Source organism: Mesocricetus auratus, unplaced genomic scaffold (assembly GCF_017639785.1).
Source record: "Mesocricetus auratus isolate SY011 unplaced genomic scaffold, BCM_Maur_2.0 Super-Scaffold_100015, whole genome shotgun sequence".
NCBI classification, from domain to species: Eukaryota; Metazoa; Chordata; class Mammalia; order Rodentia; family Cricetidae; genus Mesocricetus; species Mesocricetus auratus.
Genome location: NW_024429198.1, coordinates 10050297 through 10078093, shown reverse-complemented (window position 1 = coordinate 10078093; position 27797 = coordinate 10050297).

The following is a 27797-nucleotide window of genomic DNA, read 5'->3' as shown; positions in this document are numbered from 1 at the left end:
AATCACTTTGAGCTACCTGAAGTGTAGAAAACAATTTTTTATCATATATTGCATAAATGTATATTACTACATATTTTATTTATGGATGTTTTCCAATAGTTATTAATAAGAAAAGTTAGTGTATAATGTAGCCAAATTCAAGGTAAATAATAGTTGGAAGCTGTTTAATTTTATATGAGGCATTCAGTTGGAGAGATGGGTACATGTTTCTTTCATTTTGCCTTTTAATAGACTCTATTTTTAGTAGTTTTAGAATTATAGAAGAAAATAATCAGAAGATAATTCTTAAATACCCCATTCTTTCACAAACATCATTGTCTCTCTTTTTTGACAAATATAGTATACATTTCTATCTATCTAATCTTTGTATTCATCTATCTATCTTTCTGTCTGTCTGTCTATCTATCTATTTGTCTATCCATATATCATTTCTCAGTCTATTATCTGTTTCTCTTTTCTAATGGTTTGGTGATAAGTAATATAGCCGTGAAAGCATCTTTACTTTTTTAAAATTACATTTTCACACAATGTTACATTTATTGGCACCATGGGATCCATTCTGTTCAGTCATATATGAGTTCATTTCATGGATGAGGCTATAACTCTCATTTTTAAAATGAGAAAATTGCATCTATCCATCTGAAGATGGCTCCATTCAATGAAATCCCTACTTGTTACATGAGATTTACCTAAAAACATGAATATATTTCTTGTAAGAAGGCCCACTCTGTAAATGAAAATGCTATAAAATGTATACATAGACTTACCCATAGATAAAAATACAATTTCCCATAATTAGTCAGAAATGTTTCACTCGGCTGTATAATTTCTTCCCTAAGTAAAGTTTCACCCAGAATGACTAGTCCTATATGTCAAAGGAATACAATATTTATTATCAGTGATGTCTATTTTAGAAATAAGACATAACCTAACAGCATGATGCTTCTGAGATATTTAGATCTTAAGAAAAATCCAGAAATATATAAAACAGTGTACTAAAATCAGAAGTTTCTTTAGATCATAGTTCATAATAAGCTTTTTATATTCTCTTTCACATTAAGCATCACAGTTATCTCTTTCTATTTTCATGAATCATGTTTTCTTTTCTTTTGGTTTAATCTTGACATGATTTCTACCTTATCAATCCTCCCTTTGGTTTGTTTATTTTTACTACACTTTGTGGCTTATTTTTTAACTCAGTTTCATCTGTTTCTCTTAAGAGACCTGAAATATATTTATTTGTATTGTCCCTGGTTCTATTATTTTCCAATATTATTTTCACAAATAAAATCATAAAAGATATACTTACAGTTCTAAGACCAATAGTTCATAAAATTTCTAATGCTCTGAGCCTTTAGCACAGTTCCCAGTGTGGTAATGACCTTCCACCATAAATTTATTTCATTGCTACTTCATAACTGTAATTCTGCTGCTCTGATGAATTGCTAATAAATATCTGATATGTTACCTTCAAGATAGCCATACCCATAGGTTGAGAACCACTGTCTAAGACTGTAGTTCTAGTCAATTTTAACTGGTTATTACAATTTGGAAAATGGTATCTCAAGTAAAATGGAAATGTTATAATTTGAAGATGAAGTTTTCTCCAGAAAGGGTCATATACAGAACATTTGGCATGTAGCTAGTGGATTGAAAGGTAATTGGAACAGCTGGACTCTGAACAAACCATGGATTAACCCACTCACAGGTTCTAATTTTCATGGCATTATTTCTAGCAAACTGTTAGAAACTACAGAAAAACGTAAGAACTCGTTGAAGGAATCAAGTCACTAGGCGATAGTTTCGATGAATGAATCTTTGCCCACACTTGTTCCCATACCTCTTTCTGTTTCCTGTCTACCAAAAGATAATCTTCTCTTTTACTACACCATATAGGTTGAGCTGACCAACATTAACTGAAACTTGTGAAACTGAGAACAAACAGGATTCACTCCTCTTCTGTAGTTGAGAGAATTAGGCATTTGTCACATCAATAACAATTAACCACCAGCATCTAATGAAACCAAGTATATAGCTGCTTCAGAGACTACCAGGTAATGGATACATACTGAAAGCCTTTTGAACTAGTAGGAATTTGAAAAGGTTTGGTATAAGAAGAGAGTGAAATCCCAGAATTCTTGCAAAGAAAACTTAATAATGAATTGTGGAACAAACTATGTAATTAGTTACCTGTGAACATTATAGTTCACATTATATTAGTAACTGGGATCCTTTCATACTAGAGTGTAAAAGGAAGTTGCCTACATTTTACCCATTTCCTATGACTTTGAAGGAAACTGTTTTTGAAGTCTGGAACTAATTAACATAAAGAGGAAATTATATTTGAAACCAAGGATTTAAATATGTACCTGAAATCTCAGACTGTTTGTACCCATATTTATAGTGAAGACTAGGAAATAAATACATAGCAGAAAAATTGAAAAAGTCCAGTTTGTCCATGTACAAAATGAGGGTTTGTCTATTTAAGAGATTAGTACAAGCCTTATATCTTGTGTACTTTACACCTAGAGGATAAAAGACATGCTAAGAAGGTATATAAGGAAACAGCAAGATCACATTCATCCAGGCCAAAATCTAAAAGTAAAAATTTATGTGGTAAATACCACCTAAAAATAAGAGAACTACTCAGGAATCATGCTCACAGAAAAGTAACTAAGCAATCCCAATCATTATCATTAATAATGACAGCAAACCTTGGTCCGGGTCCACATGATGCATTAGCTTCAAACATGAAGAAAGGTAGCTATGACTTTCAAGGGAACATTACCAAGGATGATCAGATGTCCTTCAGGCAGTCCCTGAACTGAGAGCATGGTGTACAGAACTATGAGAGAGAAGCTGAAACTTTAGTAGAGGGTCAGACATGAAAAGAATCTCCCAAATCTGTTATTGAAAGTTGCTGACAGTAAAAGGATGTAGATAGGCCAGAGTGAGGGAGTTCAGGGTAAAGCTGGTAAGGCTATAGAGGCAAGACTTTCTGACCTTTATAATCTCATATTACACTAACACAAACCTCACATAGTGTAGGTATGGAACTACAGGATTTAATCTTTGCCCTAACATGTTTGGTTTTGCTTTGTTTTTATTTCACCTTCCTATGTCACTAATTTTTCCTTTTAAATCTTTATCATCTCATTTTGTTAAAAAAATTAGGGACTATAGTTAGAAATTTGCCATGAGTCTCAAGAGCAATCATTATATATGAATTCTAGAGAAATAATGTTCAGAATTTGAGGAGTTAAGGGATTTAAGTAAAAGATGGTTGAAATATCAGATGTGTAAGTATTTTGTTGAGAAAGACAAAGCTGGACTGTGTGTTCTACCACACATAAGGTGGTGAAGGCTTCATATATAGCTGGCACATACGATGAATATTTGTTATTTGACTGTAACTTTTTTATATGTGTGCCCGTGTTTTTATCAGTTGATTCTGGTGATAGTGCTATTCCCTCAACAATCAGAAGTGATATCTCTAAAATATGAATGCATTAAACATACTGAATTACTCTATGTTGTTTCCCAATTCTGTGAATTTAGATTTGACGTTTCCACTTGATTAAGCAAGTAAGATTTGTGAAGAATTTTGCAGAAAGGGTAGTTAAAGAATGAGGATATAGTTATGGCACTTCATGTTAATTTTGATATACCAATTAGCGGTATTCTGGAAAATAGCCTCATTGTTTCTCTGTGGATGTGAAAACTAAATAAAGGAAACAATTATAGCCCTACCTCATCATGAAATATAATATGGCCCAAGAAATATATCCATGTCATTTTAAATCCCTTAGATATAAAGAAAACATTTTTTACTGCATATTGCTCTCTAAATTTAATGAGGAAACATTTGACAACTAGATTTTGAAGCACACTTTTCTGTCAGTCGTTTTTTAATTTTTAAAATTTCATACATGTAAACAGTGTGTAACAGTCGTACTCATTCCTATTGCATTCTCTCTTGGTGATCACTTGATTAGTCCCAGATATCCTTCTTCCTATTTTCATATCATTATTTCTTTCTTTTGTTGTTTGCCTGTGTTGTGAAGCCACCTACTATAAATGAGAAATTACCAGCTATGATTCTTGGTGACTCAGGAGTGTACCCCAAATAATTACATTAGCACTTAACTACAGCAAACTCCCTAAACCAACATATGTTGTCCTGAGATGAGCTACATTGTGCCATAACATGACATTCCACGAGATGGTGAGTATCTTGTCAGATTCACTGCAGTGGAGACAACTGATCACAGAAAGAAACTTTGAAATTAGAAGACAGTACAAATCTTTCTTCATTTTAAGTTGGCTTTTATTTTATACCACAGTAAATTCTTTTATTCTGTAAAATTTCATTTTACATTCATGCTCAGCCTTAATGCATGGGGGAAAGGCTTGGCCCTGCCCCAACCTATTGGGCCAGACTTTGTTAAGCTGGATTTTGTAGGTGTATATCAAGTAGGTTTGTGACTTTATTTAAAAAAAGAGATTCAAAAATTCTTCAAGACCAAACTCTGATAGGAAAGCCACGGGTAGATATTTGAGAAAGGGTTGTCATTAATTCCTTGGCAGGTGACCTGCAACACTTATTTTCTCCCAGAGAAGCTGATCATTTTCTATTAAGGCCTCTATATTAGTTCCTTTTATCACTTCTGTGACAAAATATATGATCACAGCAGTGAAGAATGAAAGGACTTGCACTGGTGCATAGTTTGAGGGTAAACTGCAGGAAAGACATGGTAAGAGGGTTCTAGCTGAAATGCATATTCCATCAGTAAGTGGAGAGAGATGTTGAGGGTAGAAGAAACATGCTGGTGTTGAGGTTGTTTTCTTCTTTCTTTAACGATAGTGAACCTACTCCCTCACCCCATTTTTAGTGCACCCACATTAGGAAAGCTCTGCTCTTCTCAGTTAAACCTTGCCAGAAACATACAGAGTTGTGGTTTCATGGTGAATATGACTCAAACTTAGTCAATGCAATGTTTAACTATCCCAGCTTCCCACTGCTTTCTGAATAGTACCCTAATGTAGTCATTTAAATATTAAGCTCATAATAATGCCTTTTCTGAAACATCTAGAGTATCCTTGGACCAAATATGTTAGTTCTTCCTACTCAAAACAGAGTTCTTGTGACAAAGTTATATGAGGCAGTTTAGTCTAAAACAAATGGCATTATACATGACACAGAGGGATGGATTCCTGTGTACCTAAATGACATGATCCACTATGGAAGAGGTTACATCACCTTTTGCAGCCACATAACAAAAGACATATTAACATAGTTACCAAATACAAGAGTATGGAAAAAAGGTAGGCAGGCTATAACAAAACAAAAAATCTTTGTGTTTAGATGGCATACAAAGACATTTATAACTTTTCTATTGGTGTACGTTAGTGTTCTGATAAGCCAATATATTCTAAATATTTTTATGATATAATAATGAAGATTATGTTAGACAGATATAGAGAGCATTAATAAATTGCTACTACCGTGATTAAAAAGAGTTTGAGACACCTTTGTCTTTGGATCTGTAACTTTCAAACTCTCCCCAATCCTGAAGTTCTCACCAGTCAATCAATTTACAGAATCTTCAATGCACATGTTACATTTCCAGGAGCCTGAGTTCACGTTTCCATCACTTCCAAGTAGATGATTTTAAATCCCATCTGTTCTCCCTCCCTCCTCATTCTACCCTGACTTTCATGTCATAATTCTAAGGGTTTTCTTAGGGGATCTCCAACACTCTAGAACTTCTCTTTTTTAAATGATGTGTGGTGTAAATCTACTAATTTGTTGGCAGTCAGTATCAATCACTGAGTCAGCACACCAACATTTTAAATTCCCTATCAGTATAGATATACGAGAAGGCAGAAGTAGTGCCAGTACCAGACACAGTATCCAATTCAACAGAATTATTTTGTGTCTAGATGGAGTCCTTTTTCCATTTGAATATAAGGCATCTAGTCAAGTAGAACATCATGTCTTAGGAACAGAAAGATTTTTTGTTAGTGTGCATCAATACAAAATTGTTGTATGATTTCCCTTTCTATTATATCCCAGTAGACCCGAGGAGGAACAAAATTGATCAGTTTAGGAAGACACACATTTTTATGCAGTCAACTGATTTTCAACAATAAAACAAGCTCCTGAAGAAATTTGTGTCAGTTTGTCTTTCTGCTTTTCAAGTGTACTTTATGGTTATTCAAAGGGCTATTCTACTGATCTATTGGGACAATTGTTTCAGAATGGTGGAGTAGGAACAGTAAATTCCATTACCATGAACCAATTGCCATGTCTTATTTAACGAATTATGAATTCCTGCCTCACAAGCATTGCTATGGTGAATGCCATGAATCAGTGGATAGGCACTGAATATGTATACTGATGGTAGTTTTTTTTTTAATTTTATTTTCCAGTTTAAATTTAGATAAGAATCAACGTTGCTTCACAAGTCAGTTCCAGGTCCCTCTCCCATTCCCTCCCTTCCTCCCGTGCCCTCCCCCCCCGGTTATCCCCTCATTTCTCCAGGGAGGGTGAGGCCCTCCATGGGGGTGTCCATAGTGTGTCATTTCATATAGGGCAGGGCCTAGACCATTTCCCAAGAGTTCAGGGTGAGAGTGCACCTCACATTGTTCTATTGGAGTCCAAAGTCCGTGTGTATACTTGGGATGGGTACTGATCTGCTGCCCAAGGCTCAATAGATTCCCTAGGCCTCTTCACTGACACCCAGATTCAGGGGGTCTTGATCAGTCCCATGCTGGCTTCCCAGGCTAATGCCTGGGATTCAAGAGTTAACCTTTGTCTGGTCAGCTGTTTCTGGGGATTAAACCAGCCCAGTCTTAATCCCTTTGATCATCAGTCCTCCCTCTCTGTTACTGGCTTTCTTGAGTTCAGCTCAGTACTTAATCAAGGGAGTCTGCCTCTTCTTCGATCAGCCACTAAATAAAGTTTGTTTCCCAGACTCTCTGGCCATAGGATTGTAGGCTGGCACTCCCCAGATCTATGTCTAAAATCCATATATGAGAGAGTACATGCCATGTTTCTCTTTTTGTGACTGGGTTACCTCACTCAGGATGGTTTCTTCTAGTGTCATCCATTTGCCTGCGAATCTCATGATTCCATTATTTTTTTCTGCTGAATAGTACTCCATTGTGTAGATGTACCACATTTTCTCTATCCACTCTTCAGGTGAGGGACATCTAGGTTGCTTCCATGTTCTGGCAATTACAAATAAAGCTGCTATGAACATAGTGGAACAGACATCTTTGTTGTATGAATGGGCATCTTTTGGATATATGCCTAAGAGTGGAGTTGCTGGGTCTTGTGGTAGGTTTATTCCCATTTTTCTGAGGAATCTCCACACTGATTTCCAAAGTGGCTGAATCAGTTGGCACTCCCACCAGCAATGGAGGAGTGTCCCCCTTTCACCACATCCTCTCCAGCATAAATTGTCATTGGTGTTTTTGATTTTAGCCATTCTGACAGGGGTGAGATGGTATCTGAGAGTTGTTTTGATTTGCATTTCCCGGATGGCTAAGGATGTTGAGCACTTTCTCAAGTGCCTCTCAGCCATTTTAGACTCCTCTATTGAAAACTCTCTATTTAGTTCTGCAGCCCACTTTTTAATAGGGTCCTTTGGTGTTTTTGAGACTTGCTTCTTGAGTTCTTTGTAAATTTTGGAGATCAACCCTCTGTCAGATGTGGGATTAGTGAATATTTTTCCCATTCTGTGGGCTGCCTTTTTGTCTTGCTGACTGTGTCCTTTGCCTTACAGAAGCTTCTCAGTTTCAGTAGGTCCCAATTATTAATTGTTGATCTCACTGTCTCTGCTACTGGTGTTATGTTCAGGAAGCTGTCTCCTGTACCAATTTGTTCAAGGGTACCACCCACTTTCTCTTCTAAGAGGTTCAGTGTGGCTGGATTTATGTTGAGGTCTTTGATCCATTTGGACTTAAGTTTTGTGCATGGCGATAGACATGGATCGATCTGCATTCTTCTACATGCCAGTCTCCATTTATGACAGCACCATTTGTTGAAGATGCTTTCTTTATTCCATTGTATATTTTTAGCTTCTTTGTCAAAGATCAGATGTTCGTACGTGTGTGGGTTAATACCCGTGTTTTCAATTCGATTCCATTGGTCTACCTGTCTATTTTTGTGCCAATACCAAGCTGTTTTCAGGACTATAGCTCTGTAATAGAGCTTGAGGTCAGGGATGGTGATGCCTCTGGACGTTGCCTTGTTGAACAGGGTTGTTTTGGCTATCCTGGGTCTTTTGTTTTTCCATACAAAATTGATTATTGTTCTTTCAAGGTCTGTGAAGAACTGTGCTGGGATTTTAATTGGGATTGCATTGAATCTGTAGATTGCTTTTGGCAGGATTGCCATTTTTATTGCATTGATCCTACCTATCCAGGAGCATGGGAGATCTTTCCATTTTCTGAGGGCTTCTTTAATTTCTTTCTTTAAAGATTCAAAGTTCCTACGATACAGGTCTTTCACTTGTTTGGTTAGCGTTACCCCAAGGTATTTTATGTTGTTTGTGGCAATTGTAAAGGGTGATGTTTCTCTGATTTCTCTTTCAGCCCTTTTATCATCTGTATACAGTAGGGCTACTGATTTTCTTGAGTTGATCTTGTAGCCTGCCACTTTGCTGAAGGTGTTAATCAGCTGTAAGAGTTCCCTGGTAGAGTTCTTTGGGTCATTGATGTAAACTATCATATCGTCTGCAAACAGTGAAAGTTTGACCTCTTCCTTCCCAATTTGTATCCCCTTGATCCCCCTTTGTTGTCGTATGGCAATAGCTAGAACTTCAAGTACCATGTTGAAAAGGTATGGAGAGAGTGGACAGCCTTGTTTTGTTCCTGATTTTAGAGGAATTGCGTTGAGTTTCTGTCCATTTAGTTTGATGTTGGCTGTTGGTTTACTGTATATAGCTTTTATTATGTTTAAGTATGTCCCTGTTATCCGAGATCTCTCCAAGACCTTTATCATGAAGGGGTGTTGGATTTTGTCAAAGGCTTTTTCAGCATCTAGTGAGATGATCATGTGATTTTTGTTTTTCAGCTTGTTTATATGGTGGATTACGTTGATGGATTTTCTTATGTTGAACCATCCGTGCATCCCTGGGATAAAACCTACTTGATCGTGGTGAATGATTGTTTTGATGTGTTCTTGGATCCGATTTGCCAGTATTTTATTGAGTATTTTTGCATCAATGTTCATGAGGGATATTGGTCTGAAGTTCTCTTTCTTAGTTGTATCTTTGTGTGGCTTGGGGATCAAGGTTATTGAAGCCTCATAGAAAGAGTTTGGCAAAGACCCTTCTGCTTCTATTGTGTGGAACACTTTGAGAAGAATTGGTATAAGCTGTTCTTTGAATTTCTGGTAGAATTCTGCACTGAGGCCATCTGGACCTGGGCTTTTTTTGGTTGGGAGACTTTTGATGACAGCTTCTATTTCCATAGGGGTTATAGGTCTATTTAAATTGCTTATCTGTTCTTGATTTAGTTTTGGCAATTGATAGCTGTCCAGGAAGTCATCCATTTCCTTTAAATTTTCGAATTTTGTGGAGTACAGGTTTTCAAAGTATGACCTAACGATTCTCTGGATTTCCTCAGAGTCTGTTGTTATGTCCCCCTTTTCATTTCTAATTGTTAATTTGCGTGTTCACTCTCTGCTGTTTGGTAAGTTTGGACAAAGGTTTGTCTATCTTGTTGATTTTCTCAAAGAACGAACTCTTCGTTGCGTTGATTCTTTGTATTGTTTTCCTGGTTTCTACTTTATTGATTTCAGCCATCAATTTGATTATTTCCTGGCGTCTACTCCTCCTGGGGGAGTGTGCTTCTTTGTGTTCTAGAGCTTTCAGCTGTGATGTTAATTCTCTGGTATAACTGTTCTCCTGTTTCTTCATGTGAGCATTTAGCACTATGAACTTCCCCCCGTAGCACTGCTTTCAAAGTGTTCCATAGGTTTGGGTATGTTGTGTCTTCATTCTCATTGAATTCGAGGAAGTCTTTAATTTCTTTTTTTATTTCCTCTTTGACCCAGGGATGGTGCAGTTGAGCATTATTCAATTTCCATGAGTTTGTAGGTTTTCTGCAATTTGTGTTGTTGTTGAATTCTAATTTTAAAGCATGGTGGTCTGATAAGATGCATGGAGTTATTCCAATTTTTTTGTAGCTGCTGAGGTTTGATATGTTGCCAAGTATGTGGTCGATTTTTGAGAAGGTTCCATGTGGTGGTGAGAAGAAGGTATATTCTTTTTTATGTGGATGAAATGTTCTATAGATATCTGTTAATCCCAGTTGGATCATTACTTCTATTAGCCCTTTTGCTTCTTTGTTGAGTTTCTGTTTGGTATTCCTGTCTAGTGGTGAGAGTGGTGTGTTGAAATCTCCCACTATAACTGTGTGGGGCTTTAGATGAGATTTAAGTTCTAATAATGTTTTTTAACGAATGTGGATGCCTTTGTATTTGGGGAATAGATGCTCAGAATAGACACTTCCTCTTGGTGGGTTTCACCTGTGATGAGTATGTAATGACCTCCTTCATCTCTTTTGATTGATTTTATTTTAAAGTCTAGTTTGTTAGATATTAGGATTGCTACCCCGGCTTGTTTCTTGGGTCCATTCGATTGAAAAATTTTTTCCCAACCTTTAATTCTCAGGTAATGTCTGTCTTTAAGGGTGAGGTGTGTTTCCTGTATGCAGCAGAAGGAAGGGTTCTGTCTTCGAATCCAATCTGCTAGTCTGTGTCTTTTTATGGGTGAGTTAAGGCCATTAATATTGAGGGATATTAATGACCAATGATTGCTCATCCTTCTTCGATTTGCGATGGTTGTTGTTGGTGGAATTATGTGTGGAATTTCACCCCTTTGTTCTTTTGGCTGTTGGTAGAGAGAGATTCTCTAATGCTTATGTTTTTCTGGTTGTAGTTAGCTTCCTTGGGTTGGAGTTTTCCTTCCAAAATTTTCTGTAGGGCTGGGTTAGTGGACACATATTGCTTGAATCTAGTTTTGCCATGGAATATCTTGTTTTCTCCGTCTATAGTGATTGAGAGCTTTGCCGGGTATAGTAGTCTGGGCTGGCATCCGTGGTCTCTTAGTGTAGGTAGAATATCTATCCAGGACCTTCTGGCTTTCAGCGTTTCCATGGAGAAATCAGGTGTAATTCTGATAGGTCTGCCTTTATATGTTACTTGACCTTTTTCCTTAGCTGCTCTTAATATTCTTTCTTTATTCTGTATGTTTGGGGTCTTGATTATTATGTGGCGAGGGATTTTTTTTGTGGTCCACTCTATTTGGTGTTCTGTAGGCTTCTTGTACCTTCATTGGCATGTCTTTCTTAAGGTTGGGAAAGTTTTCTTCTATGATTTTGTTGAATATGCCTTCTGCCCCTTTGAGCTGGATTTCTTCTCCTTCTTCTATACCTATTATTCTTAGGTTTGGTCTTTTCATGGTGTCCCATATTTCCTGGATGTTTTGTGTTAAGGATTTGTTGGATTTAAGGTTTTCTTTGGTTGATAAATCCATTTCTCCTAGCGTATCTTCAACACTTGAGATTCTCTCTTCCATCTATTCTATTCTGTTGGTAATGCTTGTATTGGTAGTGCCTGTCTGTTTGTCCAGCTTTTCTATTTTCTGCCTTTCTTCAGATTGTGTTTTTTTTAATGACTCTATTTCAGTTTTCAACCCTTGCAGTGTTTGCATTGCTTCTTGCAATTTTCTGTTTATCTGTTCGTCCGTTTGTTGCCTTTTATGAATTTTTTGGTTTGTTCTTTCTTCCATTTCATGCATTTTTTGGTTTGTTTTTTGTTCCATTTCTCGCATTTTGTGCTTTGTTTCTTCCTCCATTTCCTGCCTTTTTTGGTTTGTTTCTTCTTCCATTTTTTCATTTTTTGCTTTGTTTTTTCTACCATTTCTTGCATTTTTTGCTTTGTTTCTTCTTCCATTTCCTGCCTTTTTTGGTATGATTCTTCTTCCAATTCTTGCATTTTTTGCTTTGTTTTTTCTTCCATTTCTTGCATTTTTTGCTTCATTTCTTCTTCCATTTTCTGCCTTTTTTGGTTTGTTTTTTCTTCCAATTCTTGCATTTTTTGGTTTGTTTTTTCTTCCATTTCTTTGAGGGATTTTCCAATATCCTCTTTTAGGGCCTCTATCATTTTCATGAAAGTGCTTTTAAGGTCGTTCTCTTCTGCTTCGTCCTCATTGGAATGTTGGGATCTTGCTGGTGTGGAGTCTCCAGAATCTGGCGGTGTCATATTTGTTTTTCTGTTGTTGACTGTGTTTTTGTATTGTCTCTTTCCCATCTCTTCTTCTAGTGGGTGCAGAAAGAGCCCCTTACTGGTCTGGGGACCAGAGTTCCCTTTTGGTGGGTGCTAGCAAGTCCAATAATCTGGTGGTTCTTCTATTCCTTGTCCAAATGCTGGTCCCGTGGGTGGAGAAGAAGAACAGGAATCTGGGGCGCTTATCCTCTTACCTGGTCCCCTGGACCCTATGCTGGGTCCTGTTGTACTTGATCCAGAACAGCTACTCCCCTGGTCTCCCTGGGTCCTCTGGTTTCCTGGTCTCGTTGGTGGGAGAGAAGACCTGGGGTCTGGGTGCTTGGCTCCCGCCGGGATTGGGAGCTCTGTGCAGGTCCCAGGCGACCTGCAGGCACTGGAGCACAGGCCGGGAAGCCGGCCTGTTTACCTGATGCTGCTGGAAGAACCACCGCTTCCCTGGACTCCCAGCCTCCTCTCCTTTCCTGGTCTTGTTGGTGTGAGCGAAGATCCGGAGTCTGGGGTGCTTGGCTCCCGCCGGGATTGGGAGCTCTGTGCAGGTCCCAGTCGATCTGCAGGCACTGGAGCACAGGCCGGGAAGCCGGCCTGTTTACCTGATGCTGCTGGAAGACTACTGATGGTAGTTTTGAGAGACGCATGCCATATAAGTAGGGCAGAATAGACCCAGAGTACCTATTTTATCAAGAACAGAAAACCCTTCCTTCCGTAATAGCAATTAATCCATATGTTCCACTAGCCTCTATGATGTAGGATTCTGAGGACCAGTTGCCAGCTCTAGTCTGAGATGTTAGGAAACTTTGTTGCCATATACAAATAAAATGTGGTGAGAGGAAGTCCACATTGATGTGACTAAGCATAATCTCCACACTGAGTGTTTTGTACATGGACTCATTATGTTTGACACTGTGCAAAACCAAAATTTTATTATTAAAGAGTGCTCTCTATGAAACAGTGAATAATGTACAATGACACCATGTTTACTAACTTTAACCAGGTGGAGTCTGTATATACAGTACAGTTTTGTTCCCTAAAAAACAAAAACAACAAACAAACAAAAAACAAGTACATTCTCTGTTATGTGGTATGTAATTAATGTCATTTTACATTATTCTCTAGTTTGTAGAGGACAAATTTGATAGCTGAATGAAAATATGGTAGCAATCTTCCCAGAGTTTATCTATTGATTGACAGAAATACGCAACACTTCAGTTCCTTCAAGACTTACATATTTCTTCTTGGTTACTATTTTCTAATTAGAGAAATGTCTAGTGATTTTTATTTGAAAATTTTCAGGATATCAGCCTTTACTTCACCAGTCAGGGAGCCAATCTGGTGACTTTACTTACTGTTTAATATATCTTTTTCTTGTATTCATTTAATAACTGGGAAAATGACAGGATACATTTAGGAACCAAATGACCCTCTATATGATTGATCTGGGTGAAACTCCATTTCTTTTTTAAGGCCCAAACCTCTGACAATGTGATACAGTAATGTTTCAAGTCTCCTGGAATCAATGTCAATTCAGAGTCAGGATCCAATAATCCCTGCAAGATCTGACTATTTCCTTTCCTAAGTCACTAATACTGTAGTGAAAGTCGACAAGCCACTTTGGAGAGAATTGAATGAAAATTTTAGCTTATAAAGTTTGGCAGTATATAGTAGTCTTTGCTTAAGGGAATCTGATCTCCCATTTATTTAAGACATTTTAAGGTCTAAAAACCGACTCCAGTATTAAAATTGATTGAAGGGCTTCAACTCTTGTGATTCTATGTTACACTACTGCTATTTTCTTGGAACTTGTATGCATATACAAATCAAGAAAGAGATTATCAGCCTTTTCATTTACCTTACATGTAGGAATATCATGATAAACTGGTCGGTATGGGTGTGGTAGGTACTGTAATGCCTTTATGCTCAGATTGCTGCATTTAATATCTTTCATGTTATCACTCTCATGTTGTTATTGACAAGTGAAAACTATCTAATTCGTCCCAACCAACACTGATATACATTACACATTTACATTTTCCATGTTAGTGGACCCTTTTTCATGGTAAGTTCTGGCTAACAGAGAAAGGTGATATCATAGCACTTCCAGGTTGCTAAAGGTCTCCTTTCACTGTTAAGATGGAATGTGTATCTTTCCAGTCCATATATGTGAAAATGTGAGTAGATTCTAATCTACCCTAATGCTCTCAATCCTAAGAAGATTTCGACTACTTTCCACTATGTATACAGGCAGAAATGATATCAGTGTACTATGAGCCACATTTCAGTTTATATTCCACACAACCAACTAAATTAACTATTATAGAACTTTCAAACAGCTTATCTCCACAGCTTAGTTTATAAGGAATCAAAATCTACAAATGGAATGGGAAGGTTGGTTTTTTGGTAAAAATTAAATCACATTTAAGGCTTTATATATCCAGCTTCATATAGATCTTCCAGCCATTCCCATTCTAACTTTAATAATTACATTTACTCTTAATTGCTTCAGTTAGCAGTGGACTCTGTCTATGCTGTTGAATTTTCAATTTTTATTGTAGTTCTGTCACTTTGAATCTTGAAATTTGCAGGCAAATTGACAGCAATAGAAGAAACCATCCTGGCCGGGCATTGGTGGCGCACGCCTTTAATCCCAGGACTCGGGAGGCAGAGGCAGGCAGATCTCTGTGAGTTCGAGGCCAGCCTGGTCTACAAAGCTAGTTCCAGGACAGCCTCCAAAACAATACAGAGAAACCCTGTCTCAAAAAACCAAAAAAAAAAGAAGAAGAAACCATCCTTAGTGAGGTAGTAAACATGATATGCACTCAGTCATATATGGATTTTAGACATGGATCGGGGAAGTGCCAGCCTACAATCCCACTGCCATAGAGTCTGGGAAACAAGAAGGAACCTCAGAGAGATATGCATGGTACCACAGAGAAGGGGAATGAGGCAAGATTGCCTGAGCAGATTGGGAGCATGAGGGAGGGGAGAGGGAGCTGGGAAAAAGAGATGGGGAGAAGAGGAGGAGAAAAGAGGTCATGGGGGAGCAAGAAGGTTTAGTCGTGGGAAGAGTAGAGGAGAAAAGGATGAGAAATACCATAATAGAGGGAGTTACTATAGCTTTGAGGAGAGATCTGGCACTAATAAGATCTCTAGAGATTTACAAGGAAGACACCACCTGGCAAACTAAGCAATAGTGGAGAGACTTCCTTAAATGCCAATTCCTTTTAATGAGTTTCACAACTATCTTATATGCCATCCTAGAAACTTCATCCAGTGACTGATGGAAGCAAGGCCGACACCCACAGCTAAACATTGAACTGAACCCAGAAACCAAGTGACAGAGGAGGAGTGATAAGAAAAGGGGTCAAGACTGGCCTGGTGAAACCCACAGAAACAGATGATCTGAACAAGGGAGAGCTCTTGGAACCCAGACTGATAGCTGCGAGGCCAGGATGGGACTGATCTAGAGCCCCTGGATGTGGGTGTCAGTGAAGAGGCTTGGACTATCTATGGGGCCTTGGGCAGTAGATCAGTATTTATCCCTGGCATACAAATGGAATTTGGGTGTCCATCCCACATGCTCTCTCATCATGGACTCTTGGGAGAGGGTCTAGGCCCTGCCCTGGACAAAATGACAAATTCTGGATATCCCCTATGGGGAAGAGAGTGGGAATAGGGTGGGGGGGGCTGGGGTGGTTGCAGGAGGAGGGAAGGGAGACGGAACTTTGATTGACATGTGAAGCAAGCTTGTTTCTAATTTTAAAACAATGTATATAAAAGAAAGAAACCAGGAAAAGTACAAAAAAAAGCACAAATTAATGACAGTGCAAAAAAATTAAAAGAAATAAAATATGAAAGCAAGAAATATATTAGAAAAATTATATATACATGTAAATTATACACAGACACACACACAGACACACACACACACACACACACAAATATATATATATATATATATCAGATTGGAAAAGGAAGAAATAGTGTAGAAAGACCTTGCCATTTTTTTTTCAAAAATTTCAATCAGGTACACAAGAGTGTTAATAGAATAATAACATTTTAAGCACATGCAAGTATTCGATATAATGTAATTACTTTTGTTAAGTTGTTAATACTAACAAATCATTGGAATTAATATAGTTAGTTAGAATTTGAGTTTTATACTGAATACAATAAGGAATTGTAATTGACTCTATAGATTAATAGTAGAATCATCAGTAATGTTGACACTGAGAAAAGGAGAAAGGTGAAAAGGAGAGAGGAAGGGATGAATGGTTTGACAAATATGCTCTAGAAGTTGTACTTGAAACCAACCACTATTAATCTCTTTATTTAGGTGAGAGTTTGTTTAACTAGACTGTATCTCTGACCTTACCACTTGCTGTTGCTAATTTTTGTATGTCTGTATTGACCGCCAACGGGATTGCCCTTTATACTAATGCACTTGTTTAAGGTCATCAAGTAATGACTATATTGTTTCATTGTGAGAAGTGAGGCATTCTAGTCATCAAAATGAAAAAGTCATATATATTTTTTAAATATTCCATATATGGAATAAGCAGGAAAATGGTATAGGAAAATCAAAATGCAATTAAAATAGCATGCCCCTGATGAAAATAGGGCTACTGTTTTTCATTTGAGATATAATGAACAATGTAATGTTTTGTTTTATTTTATTTTTGACTTTTGTGTATGCATGTTTATCTATGTACCACGTGCATGTCTCATATGCAGAAGGGCATCATATTCCCTAGAACAGGAGGTTCAGGTGCTGTAGCACCTTGTGGGTGCTTGAAATTAACTTGGTTTCTCTGGAAGAGCCACCCGTGTTGTTCTTAACTGCTGAACCATTCGTATAGCCCCCCTGTATGATATTTGCATCATCATTCATTCAAATATGTAAGTTTCTAATTAGATAACTACACAAGAAGAAAAAAACCAAAATGTGAATTATACTGAAAGACCCCAGGCGGGGGACTTTCACGGGAGGGAGACCCGAACCCAAGGAACACCGAGACCACGAGCTTGGATGCAACAGCAAGAGGCTTTATTGATAATACACGGGTACCCGGGGCATCTCAGTCTCGGGAACTGAGAGCCCCGAGCTGGGGACTCAGGGGTTCTTTTATAGCAAAAAGCGCAGTACAGAAGCGAGAAGCCTAGTTACGGGACCCTGATTGGGTAATTTAAATGAGGCTGGGGCTCAGAACGAGGGCAATTAAGGTTTCTCTCAGAACTCAATTCTCGGCCTTGGCCCTATCTGAAGAACAAAAGGTTTCTGTGCCTGCCCAATCTTTCTGGGCTGGCTATGCAGACCATAGACACCTGTGCCCCTATCTGGACAGAGAGGCAATTAAGGTTTCTCTCAGAACTCAATTCTCGGCCTTGGCCCTATCTGAAGAACAAAAGGTTTCTGTGCCTGCCCGATCTTTCTGGGCTGGCTATGCAGACCATAGACACCTGTGCCCCTATCTGGACAGAGATAGTAGTGACTATTCAGCTGCGAAGACCTTGAGCCGAGCTCCCTCCTGATAAAAAAATGGCTGAGCTGTGGGGGAAAGTTTTCCATAAGCCTCAGCTGCCTGCGCTGGGCCGGGGTCTTTCAATACAATTATGTCTCTTAACCTGACTTTTGTGACTTTCTATCTTTTGTGTTCCTTATCACTGTATCAGAGTGATTTAAGGAAAACCTGATTATCCCTCCTCTGCACATATTCTTAGGCAACATCCTGTACTCTTCCCTATATGAAAAAACGATGTTCAAATCTGAAATACTCAAATAACCTCATTCCACTTTCTATGCTTTAGTTTTACACACTGAAAGTTTTGTTAAAGTTGTACCTACTTTTTGATTTTAATTATTTTTCTAAGATTATAGACATTGTGAAGAAGTTTTATTACCTACTTGAAAAGTACCTTCCCATTGTCAGTACTTTTGCATGGCATTCAGTCTGTGTCACCAAATGATTACATTTTGCCATGTAATTTTACAGTCTTTTCAAGAAAAATAAAATGTTACTTTAAGTTTACATGCTATTTTTATTTCCATATATTTTTCCTCTTTGCTCTGGGCCAGTGTCATGTTTTTTTTTTAATAAGTGATATGTTAGTGGGGCTATTGTTCTTTTTCCAAGACTCAGGCTTGATTTATTTGTGTTCATCGCATCAGATAACACACACCTAAAGGAGAAGAGCTATAGAATGTAAGAGATGACCCACTTGTTGTAGCCAAAGCATGATTGAGCTGGCTATATATATATCCAGTATAGGAAGCTATACAACCCTGGAAGTTTTTATTGCACTACTCCACTTTGAATGGTTCTTCTAAAACTCATTGAAATTTAAATGCCATGTATCAGGATTAAGAAGTAAGACCTTTGAGGGGAGATGGAGGTGGGAGAAACCACTGAAATGCGTGGAAAATGCTATTGTTTCAGTAGTGAACTGTTTCTGATTTTGTGCCCAAACTTCTTCCTATCTATTTTAAGGCATAAAATAAGAAGGCTCTCATCAAATGGAATCTCCTATTTTAGACTTACCCATCTCCAGAAATATAAGACAAATAAAATTTCATAGAATAAATTGACAAAGACAGAATAATATTTCCATTTTATACATTTCTATTTTATTCATTTATTAGTTCATGTTACACTCTAAGAGCATACTAAGCAATTGTCGATCAGTTTTCTTCATAAATTAGAGTCTATAGCTGCATCAACCACTGTTATGCCCACTCTGATTTTCCTAGTGCAACCATGAAATAAATATTTGTTATATTTCTTGAACGCAGAATGCTATTAGACTATCATGAAAAAAATGTTACATTTTATTAGTCTTTTCATCATCTTTCAAACTTTAACATCTGTATCATCTGCTGTGCCATGTATTATATTTTATGTACATTTATGTGTAAATGTAGCATGCTGTGTGCATACAAATATAAATGTAGATTCTCCTAGAACTGACTGTACAAATAAGTCTGAAACAATGGCAATATCAATAACCTTGTTAATCTGGGAGAGGGAAATTTTCAGAAACCTACTCTGAGTCAATGAATTATAGAAAACTAAATATTATAGGAGAATAAGAACAAGCCTCCCTCAGAGATGAGCCTCCTTATTGATTGCTGAATGCAGTGTGATTAGCCCTGAAACTATGTACATGCCAGTAACAAAACTCAGCAGGTTTCATTTATACATTTTAAATACACACTCACTCACTCACACACACACACAGACACACACACACACCTGTGTACATACACGTGCAAGCATCTACACAAACAACAACAATAACAATAATAAAGATGTAGAATGCTATCAATTTGAGTACAGGACAGGAAAATGAACACAGGAGGTATTGGAAGGAGGCTACCTGGGAGACAGAGGTAAGAAAGTGATGTAATCCTATTCCAATTAAACACACACACACACACACACACACACACATTGCAGGCAACTGTGGCTCACTGCTTGCTATAGAACTCAGTGATTAAAAAAAGCTTTGCTTTTTTCTTTGGGAAATTGTATTCATTTCTACTAATTAGGCTTTTAGGCTTAAATGTCAAGGTGTTATTTTCTAGCCATCTATTTGTAACATGACAGTACCAAGTAGACTCTAAGGCAAAATGGCTTGAATGGGAGATGACAGACAAAACAGGTATATGTCAGAGGACAAGGGCTGACTTGGAGCCTCAGTTGTGCCAATTGAACTACTAAAGCATTATTTGCATGTAAAGAGAAAGAGAGCTTTGGTTATGCTCTATGGCACTCATTACAATGTATGAATATGACAAAAATAGTGTATATAAAATAATTTCTCTAAGTAACCCTTCTTGCTTATTACATTACTGTTTGGAAATTATGTTCAGGGTCATAGCCAAAATATAATCATTTGAGAAAATGACAGAATCATGCTGATTCTAGTTTGTTGAAAGGCTAATAAAATGCTGTCTATAGTCCATGCTTAATGCAAGAACATGTGGTAAATTGATATATTCTTGTGACATTTCTGAAGCAGGAGATCCACTAAGAATAAGCTTGAGGTTCTCTTTATGCAGGCACTTCCCTAACTATGATTTCCAGTTCACCTTCCCATTTGTATTGGAGAAGCTCACCTCTCTAAAATCTCTTCAGAGTTCCACATCATCCTTCAATAAATAGCTACTTGCATTGCTTGGAATTATATTAAAATCCCAGTCTTACATTTAATACCAGGATCTTTTCTCTTCTAAATAAGAGTAGATCCACATATCCGGAGTCTGGGAGTAGAGGAGTCTCGTAATACAATTTTCCAAAAAGTAAATTTTCTTCTGGTTTCCTTCCTGTGTTGGCCTCTGATATTACATTGTACTTTCAAAAAATAGGATTCTTAGAGACCATCCTTTTCCTTGCTGTATCACAGCTACAGTGAAAATTAGAGTTAAAATTTGCAAGCAATTAATGAAACCTTTAAAATATTTTAACACAACTGTTTTATAATAAAATACATTGAAGCATCTCAAGTAGATAAAATATTTATTTAATTAGGAGTTACTTATAGGAAACTGAAAATTCTGTTTGCAAGTTGCATGATTTTAATTGTATTTTCCAGTTTGTTGAAAAAAATGATTTCTTAATTTGAATTTGTCAGCCTGCACAAGTGATAAATGATCCCAAGCAACCAAGAAGAAATAAATAACCAAATAATTTTTCTTTCGTTTCTGCTAATAGAAGAGTGATAATATTTGTTGGAAAAAAATCAAATCATCTCCTTAGTTAATTTGACTACAAGCATCATTACGCCATCATTCCACACAAATTTTAAAAACTCTAATGATTTAAATAATAATATTAATGAAGTCACTGAAAGCATAGACCCACTAGGCTAACACAGAAAAATTTAAGTGAGGAAAAAATTATTTAATTGCACTTTTGTATACAACTCAGGCAAACACACATTTATTATACAAGTAGCATTGCTTTTAATCTAAGGGTTTTCTAATCAATCTGAAATTTTTATTAAAATGTGCAATAGCATTTGCCCTTGTTAGGTCAGTAAGTGATGCGTTTCCTCTTTGTTTTGTAGGTTTCAAAGATAAAGTACTGACTATGCACATGCTTTGTTCTGACTCTTCATGACTACACCAAGCAAGCTCTGCCTAGAGTTCCATAAACGATTAGAGAAGGCAACCATTGCTGATAGAGCTGCAGAGAACAGCTTTGCTAGTTTATAAAGGCATAAGCACACAGACTGGGATCTGGTGGCCGCACATGAAGAAAATGAATTACACTGAAAACTAAAGAGTGGGCAACATAAAATACTTGAATGACTTGTAACAATGGCCACAAAACACATAGAAAGTTTCTTCCATGTAATGTAAGTTATAGGCATATGTCAAGAAAAATAATTTCAGAATATTTGTTACTGGTTGAATGTAAATAAAACTTGAGAACATACTTGAAAGGAAAACACTTTTTTTCTATTAAGATAATCTGCATATTTTTTATTAGCATTGAAATCACTTGCCTTAGTTAAGCATGGTTCCATAAGGCAGGATTTAGAGTAAGAGATTTTTCATAAGTAAACTTCTTGCTGCAATTGTTGATAAAATATAGTTATTTGGACTGGAATAACCTTTGCCTTACTTTTGTGGATTAAAATTCTCCCTCTAAAGCAGACTTTAGAAAACCATTAGAAGTAAGTGCTTCCCCATTAATGATGCTCAGCTGAATAATTAGTGGGCATTGTAGAGTCTTTGTGTTAGAACATTATGGAGACTTTCTTGGAACAGAAGCAAACATTAATCTGGAATAATTTAATCTATTTATACTTAATTTGCATTGCTTAATATTTTTGTACGACTTGGATTTCAACTAAAGGCTAGTAGCTGCTTCTATTGCACTCTTAAAATTACAATCAAGTGTATGGAAGAGAATATTAGGAAAAAATAAAAGAGTAATTAGCAAGTTGATACATTAGCAAGGCTCCTGTAAAGTAATTACAGCAATTAGCTGATGAAGACACACTGAGAGTTCTAAAAATGCATTTGTATTTCACACATTTTCTCTTGACTGTTTCTTCTTCTTTCTCCCTCCTCTGTACCTTCCTATTTCTATTCCTCCTCCTGCCCCTAGACTTTTCTTTTTCTTTGACCTCATTTCTTCTTCCATAATAGCAGCAATAACTAATTTTAACTTGAACTAAAACTCGAGGTATGATATGACTTTCTTCTCTCCAAATACATAAATATTTATAAAATATGTATCAATAAAAATATTCTGTTGGATAGCATCCGTTTACACTGTATTTTTATACTTTTGATTATAATATAATTATACTAGCTTACCCCATTACTCACTTAAAACAACCTATATTCCCTTCCTTTCTCTCTTTTAACTTCATGCTCCTTTTTTTATAAACTATTGCTGCACATATATATTAATATTTTACATACATAAATATAAGCAATCAGCTCAGGCCTATATTGATACTTGTATGTATGTTCAAGACTGACTATTTGGTATTTCATATTTAGTTGGTATGTGCTTTCTTGGGGGAGATTATATTTCTACAGCTTAGAAGCCTGTATTGATAGTATAGGGTTGAAAGCATCAGGGATTTCCTGGTCGAGTATGTCTTTGTTGTTATCCTCTTAGGATACTAAGTAATCTTTCTCATTGTCCTTGTTTTGTGCTCCAATTTGATAATGTTATTCTTTGAATTAGAAATGTCCCCAAAACCATGAGCTCTGAAGATTTAATTTTCAACTTGTGAAACTGATCGGGGAGGTTTAGGTGGTATAGTCTTGCTGGAGGAATTATGCCACTGGGGATGGGCTTTGAGATTATACAGTCTTGCCCTGACTCCAGTTCACTCTCTGGGCTTAAAATGCTTACAACTAAAGACACAAGATGCTCATGCCCCATTCTGGTGGATTACTGTGATGCCTCCCTACCATAATAGATTTATCCTTCAAGAACCACAAACCACAATAAACTATTACATTAGTTGCTTTGGGTCAAAGTGTTTTATAACAACAACAGAAAGTCAATAATATAAATCCCAATTAAATTTTATATTTCACTTCCAGAATCACCATTTTCAAGCATTTGTTTATCTTCATAACTTCAACAAATTTTGTTCCAATACGTTTTCAGAAAATTCTCACCGTTTCTTCAGCAGCTATTGGTTTATATATAGCTTTCTAGAGAGGAAAGTACAATTTTCACAATAAGAATTTTTAACATTGCTGCTATTTTTAACTTCTGTTTTTTTCAGTTTTAGGATAAAATTGAAATATACGTTGAATTTAAATGTATAAAATAATAGATTGACATTATAGATGGAGAAAACAAGATACTCCTTGACAAAACAAGATTCAAGCAATATGTGTCCACTAACCCAGCCCTACAGAAAATTTTGAAAGGAAAACTCCAACCCAAGGAAGCTAACTACAACCAGAAAAACATAGGCATTAGAGAATCCCTCTCTACCAACAGCCAAAAGAACAAAGGGGTGAAATTCCACACATAATTCCACCAACAACAACCATTGCAAATCGAACAAGGATGAGCAATCAATGGTCATTAATATCTCTCAATATTAATGGCCTTAACTCACCCATAAAAAGGCACAGACTAGCAGAATGGATTCGAAGACAGAACCCTTCCTTCTGCTGCATAAAAGAAACACACCTCACCCTCAAAGACAGATATTACCTGAGAGGTAAAGGTTGGGAAAATTGTTTTTCAATCAAAAGGACCCAAGAAACAAGCAGGGGTAGCAATCCTAATATCTAACAAACTGGACTTTAAAATAAAATCAATCAAAAGAGATGAAGGAGGTCATTACATACTCATCACAGGTGAAACCCACCAAGATGAAGTGTCTATCCTGAACATCTATGCCCCAAATACAAAGGCATCCACATTCGTTAAAGAAACATTATTAGAACTTAAATCTCATCTAAAGCCCCACACAGTTATAGTGGGAGATTTCAACACACCACTCTCACCACTAGACAGGAGTACCAGTCAGAAACTCAATAAAGAAGCAAAGGGTCTAATAGAAGTAATGACCCAACTGGGATTAACAGATATCTATAGAACATTTCATCCACATAAAAAGGAATATACCTTCTTCTCACCACCACATGGAACCTTTTCAAAAATCGACCACATACTTGGCACCATATCAAACCTCAGCAGCTACAAAAAAAATTGAAATAACTCCATGCATCTTATCAGACCACCATGCTTTAAAATTAGAATTCAACAACAACACAAATTGCAGAAAACCTACAAACTCATAGAAATTGAATAATGCTCAACTGCACCATCCCTGGGTCAAAGAGGAAATAAAAAAAGAAATTAAAGACTTCCTCGAATGCAATGAGAATGAAGACACAACATACCCAAACCTATGGAACACTTTGAAAGCAGTCTACGGGGGAAGTTCATAGCACTAAGTGCTCACATGAAAAAACAGGAGAACAGTTATACCAGAGAATGAACACCACAGCTGAAAGCTCTAGAACACAAAGAAGCAAACTCCCCCAGGAGGAGTAGACACCAGGAAATAATCAAATTGAGGGCTGAAATCAATAAAGTAGAAACCAGGAAAACAATACAAAGAATCAATGCAACAAAGAGTTGGTTCTTTAGGAAAATCAACAAGATAGACAAACCTTTGTCCAAACTTACCAAACAGCAGAGAGTGAACATGCAAATTAACAAAATCGGAAATGAAAAGGGGGACATAACAACAAACACTGAGGAAATCCAGAGAATCATTAGGTCATACTTTGAAAACCTGTACTCCACAAAATTCGAAAACTTAAAGGAAATGGATGACTTCCTGGACAGCTATCACTTGTCAAAACTAAATCAAGAGCAGATAAGCAATTTAAATAGACCTATAAACACTATGGAAATGGAAGCAGTCATCAAAAGTCTCCCAACCAAAAAAAGTCCAGGTCCAGATGGCCTCACTGCAGAATTCTACCAGAAATTCAAAGAACAGCTTATACCAATTCTTCTCAAAGTGTTCCACACAATAGAAGCAGAAGGGTCTTTGCCAAACTCTTTCTATGAGGCTTCAATAACCTTGATCCCCAAGCCACACAAAGATACAACTAAGAAAGAGAACTTCAGACCAATATCCCTCATGAACATTGATGCAAAAATACTCAATAAAATACTGGCAAATCAGATCCAAGAACACATCAAAACAATCATTCACTACGATCAAGTAGGTTTCATCCCAGGGATGCACGGATGGTTCAACATACGAAAATCCATCAACGTAATCCACCATATAAACAACCTGAAAAACAAAAATCACATGATCATCTCACTAGATGCTGAAAATGCCTTTGACAAAATCCAACACCCCTTCATGATAAAGGTCTTGGAGAGATCTCGGATAACAGGGACATACTTAAACATAATAAAAGCTATATACAGTAAACCAACAGCCAACATCAAACTAAATGGACAGAAACTCAATGCAATTCCTCTAAAATCAGGAACAAAACAAGGCTGTCCACTCTCTCCATACCTTTTCAACATGGTACTTGAAGTTCTAGCTATTGCCATATGACAATAAAGGGGGATCAAGGGGATACAAATTGGGAAGGAAGAGGTCAAACTTTCACTGTTTGCAGACTATATGATAGTTTACATCAATGACGCAAAGCACTCTACCAGGGAACTCTTACAGATGATTAACACCTTCAGCAAAGTGGCAGGCTACAAGATCAACTCAAGAACCTAAGTCCAAATGGATCAAAGACCTCAACATAAATCCAGCCACACTGAACCTCTTAGAAGAGAAAGTGGGTGGTACCCTTGAACGAATTGGTACAGGAGACAGCTTCCTGAACATAACACCAGTAGCACAGGCAGTAAAATCAACAATTAATAAATGGGACCTACTGAAACTGAGAAGCTTCTGTAAGGCAAAGGACACAGTCAGCAAGACAAAAAGGCAGCCCACAGAATGGGAAAACATATTCACTAATCCCACATCTGACAGAGGGCTGATCTCCAAAATTTACAAAGAACTCAAGAAGCAAGTCTCAAAAACACCAAAGGACCCGATTAAAAAGTGGGCTGCAGAACTAAATAGAGAGTTTTCAATAGAGGAGTCTAAAATGGCTGAGCGGCACTTGAGAAAGTGCTCAACATCCTTAGCCATCCGGGAAATGCAAATCAAAACAACTCTCAGATACCATCTCACCCCTGTCAGAATGGCTAAAATCAAAAACACCAATGACAATTTATGCTGGAGAGGATGTGGTGAAAGGGGGACACTCCTCCATTGCTGGTGGGAGTGCCAACTGATTCAGCCACTTTGGAAATCAGTGTGGAGATTCCTCAGAAAAATGGGAATAAACCTACCACAAGACCCAGCAACTCCACTCTTATGCATATATCCAAAAGGTGCCCATTCATACAACAAAGATGTCTGTTCCACTATGTTCATAGCAGCTTTATTTGTAATTGCCAGAACGTGGAAGCAACCTAGATGTCCCTCACCTGAAGAGTGGATAGAGAAAATGTGGTACATCTACACAATGGAGTACTATTCAGCAGAAAAAAATAATGGAATCATGAGATTCGCAGGCAAATGGATGACACTAGAAGAAACCATCCTGAGTGAGGTAACCCAGTCACAAAAAGAGAAACATGGCATGTGCTCTCTCATATATGGATTTTAGACATAGATCTGGGGAGTGCCAGCCTACAATCCTATGGCCAGAGAGTCTGGGAAACAGAAACTTTATTCAGTGGCTGATCGAAGAAGAGGCAGACTCCCTTGGTTAAGTACTGAGCTGAACTCAAGAAAGCCAGTAAAAGAGAGGGAGGACTGATGATCAAAGGGATTAAGACTGGGCTGGTTTAACCCCCAGAAACAGCTGACCAGACAAAGGTTAACTCTTGAATCCCAGGCATTAGCCTGGGAAGCCAGAATGGGACTGATCAAGACCCCTTGAATCTGGGTGTCAGTGAAGAGGCCTAGGGAATCTATTGAGCCTTGGGCAGCAGATCAGTACCCATCCCAAGTATACACACGGACTTTGGACTCCAATAGAACAATGTGAGGTGCACTCTCACCCAGAACTCTTGGGAAAGGGTCTAGGCCCTGCCCTATATGAAATGACACACTATGGACACCCCATGGAGGGCCTCACCCTCCCTGGAGAAATGAGAGGATAACGGGGGGGGGGGGGAGGGCACGGGAGGAAGGGAGGGAGTGGGAGAGGAACCTGGAACTGACTTGTGAAGCAACCTTGATTCTTACCTAAATTTAAACTGGAAAATAAAATTAAAAAAAAAAAGAAAATCAGTAGCCCTACTATATACAGACGATAAAAGGGCTGAAAAAGAAATCAGAGAAGCATCGCCCTTTACAATTGCCACAAACAACATAAAATACCTTGGGGTAACGCTAACCAAACAAGTGAAAGACCTGTATTGCAAGAAATCTGAGTCTTTAAAGAATGAAATTAAACAAGCCC